At 52.3% G+C, this 7,203-nt stretch overlaps 1 protein-coding gene across 2 annotated transcripts in view; it reads left to right on the top strand.

Moving 5' to 3' along the window:
• Window positions 1-7,203, top strand: part of KCNH1 (potassium voltage-gated channel subfamily H member 1) — a 364,685-nt gene that overhangs the window by 332,705 nt on the left and 24,777 nt on the right. The window lies entirely within an intron of this gene.

Genomic DNA, 7,203 nt, shown 5'->3' with positions numbered 1-7,203 from the left:
TCTTTCTTTCTTTCTTTCTTTCTTTCTTTCTTTCTTTCTTTCTTTCTTTTTCTTTCTTTTCCTCTTCCTCCTCCTCCTCCTCCTCCTCTTCCTCCTGCTGCTATGAGGACTCTTTGTCCCCACTTTCTCTCTCAGCCCTAAGCCAGTCAAACTTATGCTTTCAAGTGTCAGGAAGCAGCCCCCAAGGAAGTGTTGATTTAATGTGAAAATTTCACATGGGCTGAATGACCCTGGCCTCGGTTTTACATTTAGCTCATAGAAGTTCTATTTTTATCTGTGAATTGTACATTTTTTAAAGATTTCATTTATTTTAGAGAGAGAGAGCATGAGCGGGAAGGGCAGAGAGAATGTCAAGGAGACTCCACACTGAACATGGAGACCGACCCAGGGCTCAGTGTCATGACCCTTGAGATCATGACCTGAACTAAAACCAAAAGCCAGATGCTTAACCGACTGCACCACCCAGGCGTCCCATGTGAGTTGTACTTTTAAGGACAAGCAAATGTCGCCTGTGATTGACATAGCATGACTACATTCCTTTCATGGATCCTGGAGATTTAGCGTCACTGGTTGAATGGTAGAGTTTTTTTGTGTCTGCTTCATGCTGGTCTGTGCTCTTGGCTAGACTTCATGGTGTTCCAGGGCTGAGCTTTGAGTAGACTCCTGGCTCACGGTCTGAGTGAGTACTATGGACTCTGAATCCTGTTGGGACCCAAGGTGGTCCCGAGAAGCTGCCCTTCTGCCCTGATGGACAACAACATTTGTGGGGACAACTTCTAGGCCTGGGGCTCAGGGGCTTCCTCTGGAGAAACTTAACTGGCCCGTTATGGCCTTGGTCATGGGATCCTTCACAATTGCTTATCCTTCCACTACTGTGTGCAGAGGTGTGGCGTGAGCAAGGCAGGCGAAGATTCTACTGGTCCAGATCCCAAGCTGGTGAGGGCCTCAGACAAGCACATGACCATGAGCTTAAGGAGTACTCCGATGAGTACTGCTGGGTGATAAAGAGACATAACCGAGGGACACCCAGCCCCGGTGTGGGATGAGTCCAGAGGAGATGCCATCTGAGCTGGGCCCTGCCAGTAGAGTAGGGCAAAGAGGTGGAGGAAAGGCCCCTCAGCCAGAGGAACAGCATGAAGGCATCTCAGAGGCTACAGCATCTGGTGTGCTTGGGAACCTCAAAGAAGAGCGGTGTAGAAGGACCACGTGAGATAGAAGCCAGGTTCTCCAGGCCCAGGGCTATAGCTAATGTGCCCTGTCAGGTCCAGTCCTGGGAATGGGAGTGTAATTTGGGGACATGAAAGGGAACCAGGCCTGGGCCCCTGAAGAGGGTACCTCCATCAGCCCTCTGAAGCTCCCAAGACTCGAAGACATTTACATACATCTTAGCAGGGCCCTGGTGTGATTGCCCAGCAGGTACGATTGCCTTTGTATCAGCCATAGTGTCTGGCCTCCTCCCCTCCGCCATGGAGGAGGTGGGGCTTGCCAGCCCCAAAACCGATGCTTAAGGCTAGCTTGGCTAAGAGTGGTGAGTTCCATGGGCCAGGAACTAGAGCAGCCAAAGCAAAGGGAGATTCTGGGACCAGAAAGGCAGACTGAGGCCGAACCTCCGCAGGACAGCAGAATGCGGGAGCGGCCAGATGCGTAGCCTGAGGCTGGTGTTTGGAGCCAGTACTTTGAAGGGAAGCAGGTTGGACTCATGGTGCAGAGGGTAGGGGCCTCATGATACCCCCTGATTGGTGAGGACGGGCTGGCCTGGATTACAGGGATTGAAGACACAGCATTTCCCCCTCTAAGCAGTTCTGGCTCATGGGTCAGGTCTTTTGAGCTCCTTTATTTGAACATGGGGTCACTGAGGGCAGGGTTTGTGCAAAGCAGCAGGTGTGACAAAAACACCCAGTGTTTGAGGCGAGGCAGGCCTGAGTATGAATCCCAGCCCTTCTTCTTACTAGCCCTATGGTGTTAGACAAATGACTTAACCTCTCTGAGCTTCATCTTCCTATTTTGTAAAATGGGGATAAGGGTATCTTGACCACAGGGCGTTCAGGGGGGCTAATTGCCATAGTGATTGTGCCATGTAGATCCCATTGTCTTCTGGTGTGATGCTTCTCCAACGCTCAGCCGCCCACACAGCAGGGCTTTCTCCAGCCCCGCATGGGAGGGCTGCTGGGCTGGGGAGGGCCCAGGCACCATTTCTATACACTAGTTAGATCCATCTATTTATCTGTCATCTGTCAGTCTGTCTGCCTGGATATCTGTCTATCTATCATCTATTTTCCCAACTATCCATCCACCCATCCATCTATCCATCCATCCATCATCTGTGTGTCTATCACCCATCCATCTATCTATCCATCCATCTACCCATCATCTACTATTTGTTCTTCTATCTCTCTCTCCATCCATCTATCATTACCTATCTACCTACCCTTCCATCCATCCATCTACCTCTAGCTTTCTCTGTATACGTTTCTTAAACTAATAAGATTATGGGTCTGACCCTTAGTTAACTTAGCTTCATGATATCACGGTCAGCCCAAGACCAGGTCTCTATATTAATTTGCTCAGGCCGCCATTACAAAATACCACAGCCAGGGTGACTTAAGTAACAGGAATGCATTGTCTCACAGTCTCGGAGGCTAGAGGTCCGAGATTAAGGTGTCAGCAGAGTTGGTTCCTTCTGAGGGCTGTGAGGGAGAATCTGTTGCAGGCCTCTCTCCTGGTTCTGGTGGTGGAATTCTTTGGTGTTCCTTGGCTTCTGCTGTATCGCTCTGATCTCTGCCTTCATCCTCATGTGGCACTCTCCCTGAGTGCAGATCCGTCTCTATGTCCAGATGTCCCCTTTCTATAAGGACACTTGTCATATTGGATTGGGGGCCCACCCTCTTCCAGCATGATCTCATCTAAACTAATTACATCTGCTGCTATCCTGCTTCCAAAGAAGCCCACCTTCTCAGGTACGAAAGGTTAGGACTTCAGCAGATGAATTTTTGAGGACATCATTCAACCCATAATGGTCTCCCACACTCTTCTCCAGCTGCCTGTGCACTTGAGAGATGGCCGTGTAGGATCATGGCCACAACGAGGTGGGGTTTGGGAGATTTGAGTCAAGTGAGCTCCTAGAGCTTGAATCCACACCCTTGACTGGCCAGAACTTTCCAAGTGGATGGGCTTTATCATTTTGAGTTATTTACGCCTTTGTTCCCCATGTATAAAAGCATGAGAAGTACCAGAGTATCTTTAGTCTGCACACCCCTGCCAGGCACTCCTCCAGCCCCTGGCTGTGGGCCTCAAACACAAATTCCTCCTCAACCCTCGTCCTCCCTCCTGGGGAACCCAGAATCGTGCTGGTGGGAGGCATTTGGAGACTAACATAACCAGACAGAGACTTTCTATTTTGGAATTGGGAATCCGAGCACTGCAATTAGACCAGAGGTTCTAACCTGGCAGGAAACTTTCACAGAAACTAAGTTGATCCCATTCAAGCCCCCCCTGATTTCAGCCTGTGTCTGAATGGGTGAGTGCCTGGGAGAATGGGTGGGTGAAATCCTTCCCCCTTGGTGGATAAGTCCCATCACTCTGCCAGAGTGAAAGAGTTGAACGTAGCCCTAGAGTGATCAGCAAATGTCAACAGTCAGTTCATGGAGGCTGGAACTATTAGCGAAGCTGTTAATGAGCTGTGACTGTGTAAATGGGAGATCTGGTGCTGGGCACTGTGTCGTTCAACCTGCAGGCATAGAAAGGGTCTGTTCTACTTTGGAGGCTCAGGATTCCCAGACAGCGAGAGTTTCTGAGCGGTCCTCCGCCGGGGCTGTGTGCTCTGGGCCGGGCGCTGGGGGCAGAGGCTCGGCAGCTCCTGTCTGCTCCGGGCTACGTGCGGTCTCGGTGTCAGCTCTCGGGGCACACGGCCGGCTGGACGTGTGCAGGGCTCGCCTCCAGGACGCTGTGCTGGTTGCGGGGTCCCTTCTCTTGGAATCCGTCCAGCCACCCCCACATCCAGCTTCTTCCAACCCCACCCTCCTCTCAAGAGTCCCTGCTCTTTCCCCAAAGGGCCGCAGTGAACTTTTGGGTCCTTCCAGGGGAGCAGTCGCCTGATTTTTCCAGGCTTGAGAATATCTGATGCTTAGACAACAATCTTTCTTTCTCCAGCTACCACCCATTGCACACATTTGATATAAATGATTCACCAAGAAAAGCAAAAACTTCCATCCAGGGGAGCAGGAAAAGGAGGGGAACAAGTGAGGGCACCCCAAGGCACCTGCCTGCCAGCCTTGTGTGTCTTTCACGTGTGTGGGCAAGAATGTTGTGTTCGTTCGTTCAGGAGACATTTGCTGGGCTCCCGCTGGGTGCCTAGCACCGTGCTTAGCCCTGTGGGGGATGCTGAAATGAATCGGACGTGAATCCAGCCCTGGGGGGCTAATGAATTTGGGGGGACATTCAGATATTTACATAAAAGTGTAATGTCAGGGCAGAAAGCATTTTTTATTATTAGAGCAGGCTTTAGATCACGTTGTGTTCGGAAGAGGGCTGAGTGCCTCTGGCTGGGAGGCTCAAGGAAGGCTTCCTGGAAGAAGTGGCATTGCTCAGGCCTTTGCTGAAGAGGTGGGATTTGAATCAATGGAAACGGGCATGGGGGAAGGAGAAGGCAGCACCAGTGGCTCTGGAGTGAGGGTAGAGGGGGGCACGAGGCATTCGGAGTCCTCTTCTGTCCGGAGAGTAGGGCAGCGGAGGGCTCTCACCAATGCTTCGTCTTTGTTAGCTTGGCAGGGCTTTGTAGGAAGGGCCCCTGCACACAGGCCCCATCTGAGCGGGCAGTGCGCCCCTGGGCAGGGGCAGTAAGCCTGCAACCTAGGGAGACAGTCACTTCTCCCCCCCGGTGCGGTCAGCTGGTTTCCTGGCTGAACACTCACACCTCAGCTCTACTGCCGAGAACGTGGATCGGGCAGCCACTTTATTGACCATATGAAAACAGAGTGCGGGAGTGGAGCAGAGCCGGGCTTGGGTTTTACTGCCAGGAATTGCTTGTGCTGTCCCTGTCCTTGAACAGTTCTGGATGTAATAGCTCTCTCCGGGAGCAGAGTCTGGGTCAAGCCGGGGTAGATGCCCGCCTGCCTCATTGTGGGCTGGCTGGCTGTGTGCCCAGCAGGGGCGAAGGCCTGGTCCCTGGCGATAGACACCTCACTACCCCAGCCCAGCCACTGATTACCTGGCGCCCCCTCCCACCCCTTCTGGGCATGGCCGTCCTTGCCCACACCTGCCAGACTCCTCTCGCACCTTGGTCAAAAAACAATGTATATAGAGAAGTGACCTCGGTGCCTTCTGATGCCTGTCCCAGCACAGCGTCCCTGCCCCCCACCCCAACACCTGTTGTTTCCCAGGACCGTGAATTCCCAGGGAGACAGGAATGGGCTTCCCTTCAGCCCCATCCTTCTGTGTGGTGCCCGACGTAACTTGGCTGCAGTACGTGTCCGTCCAATAGATCGTAGGGGGAGAAACTAGGAAACGCCAGTTCGGGACCTCCTCGGTGTCCAGACTCTTCCACTGAGCCTGTTTCCTCATCCATAAAATGGAAGTCACAGCAAGGACCCGGGTGGTGTGGTGAGAAGGGGCCGCTAGGCTTAGTAAGACTTCCTAGTGCCTTTGCTACCTTCCATCTCCTTGCTAAGAGGCATGGTCCGAGCTCAGGAGAGCCGCTGGTTCCCCACTCAGGCCGCCATTTCCTGGCGGTAAGGCCCAGAAGACGCTCCTCCCCCTCTGTGGGCCTCAGTTTCCTCATCTGTAACATCGAGAAGTTGGACAAAGTGGTGTGTAAGGTCCTATCCAGCCCTGATTGTGGTTCTGATTAAGTCATTAAGCACCTGTCACCCACATTCTGAGTCACTAGGCCCAGGTGCACATAATTCCAAAGAGTGGCTAAAGCAAAGGTCATTTTTATTTGATTTTCAAATGCTTTGCTTATTTTGTCGTAGATTGTATTCTCCATGCTGCATTTTGCTTCTGCAAACACTAGAAGTTGTTTGCATCTCTTGCACACAAGGGAGGGGGTGATGGCCCGCCCTCAGCGGACGGCTCCTCACACCTCACGGTCAGTCCTTCAGGCTGAGTGAGTCTGGAAGAGGCCCTTCCCACCTCCTGTTCCCTTTGTGGAAGAGGGGAGATTTGAGGATGAAAGAAAATACTGACAGTGAGGAGTGGAATTAATTGGCAAAAGGACAGGATCTGCAGTCCAACTTTCGGGATCTGAATCTCAGTTATATCACTTACCACTCCTCGTCTGTTTCCTCAGCTGTAAAATGGGGCTGGTGATGGTACCCACCTCAGAGTTGTTGTGAGGATTAAATATAATACAATAAGGGAACAGTGGGTGGCCCATCACCTGGCTCCGAGTAAGCATTCAGTAATGCTGCTGCTGATTAGGATTACGGTGCGGGGACGTGGTTTAGGGGTGGCAAGGCAACACGCACAGACTGGGATTGAATTGGGAGGCCCAGACAGTGGGCAGAGACGCAGTATGATGCGGGAAGGAGGGAAGAAGGAGGGAGAGATGGCTGACCATAATGGGTGGGTGTGGGCCAAGAGGAGGACCCTGGCTGAGAACTATGGGCAAGGGGATTCCCAGGGGGAGGATGACCAAGAAGTGGAGACCACGAGTGCCCCGCCATCTGTCTTCCGAGCACTTTCCTTCTATTACATCTTCTGAGTGGTCATAGCAGGTGGTTTTAGCCTTTTGTTGTTGTGGTTATGGAAATTGCAGCCAAATGGGGTCTGAGTCTGGGCCAGCCAGTGTCCCCCAGGAACATCACTGGCCTAAGTGGGCCTAGAATTTGGCTGTCCAGCCCCAAGATGGCGTCACTGCTCTGACAATGATGCTTGGCTAGCCGGAAATCACATACTTCAGGAAGTTATTTTCTCTGTCTGGCCCAAGACCTCCATGCATTTCACAAGGTGAAGGTTAAACCGCCAGGGAAGAGAGACTGGAGAGGCCTGTAATTCTTCTCCTCCAGCTTCGTTAGCTCCTCAGGTGCAAGCTGCAGGAGAGCTCAGATCTGAAGGCCTAGAAGAAAGTGTGTTTCCACCAAGGGCCTGAGCTGACAGTTCTCTCCCCTGCAGAGGCTGCTGCCTACTTCAGTACTTCTCTGCAGGCACCCTCTCCTTGTCCCCTCCCCGGCAGGGAAGCTGTAGAGGGGGGAGGTGATGAAGTCC

Source organism: Neomonachus schauinslandi, chromosome 6 (assembly GCF_002201575.2).
Source record: "Neomonachus schauinslandi chromosome 6, ASM220157v2, whole genome shotgun sequence".
Taxonomy (NCBI): domain Eukaryota; kingdom Metazoa; phylum Chordata; class Mammalia; order Carnivora; family Phocidae; genus Neomonachus; species Neomonachus schauinslandi.
The sequence above is the reverse complement of the archived record's forward strand: the minus strand, read 5'-3'. Positions and strand labels throughout refer to the sequence as shown.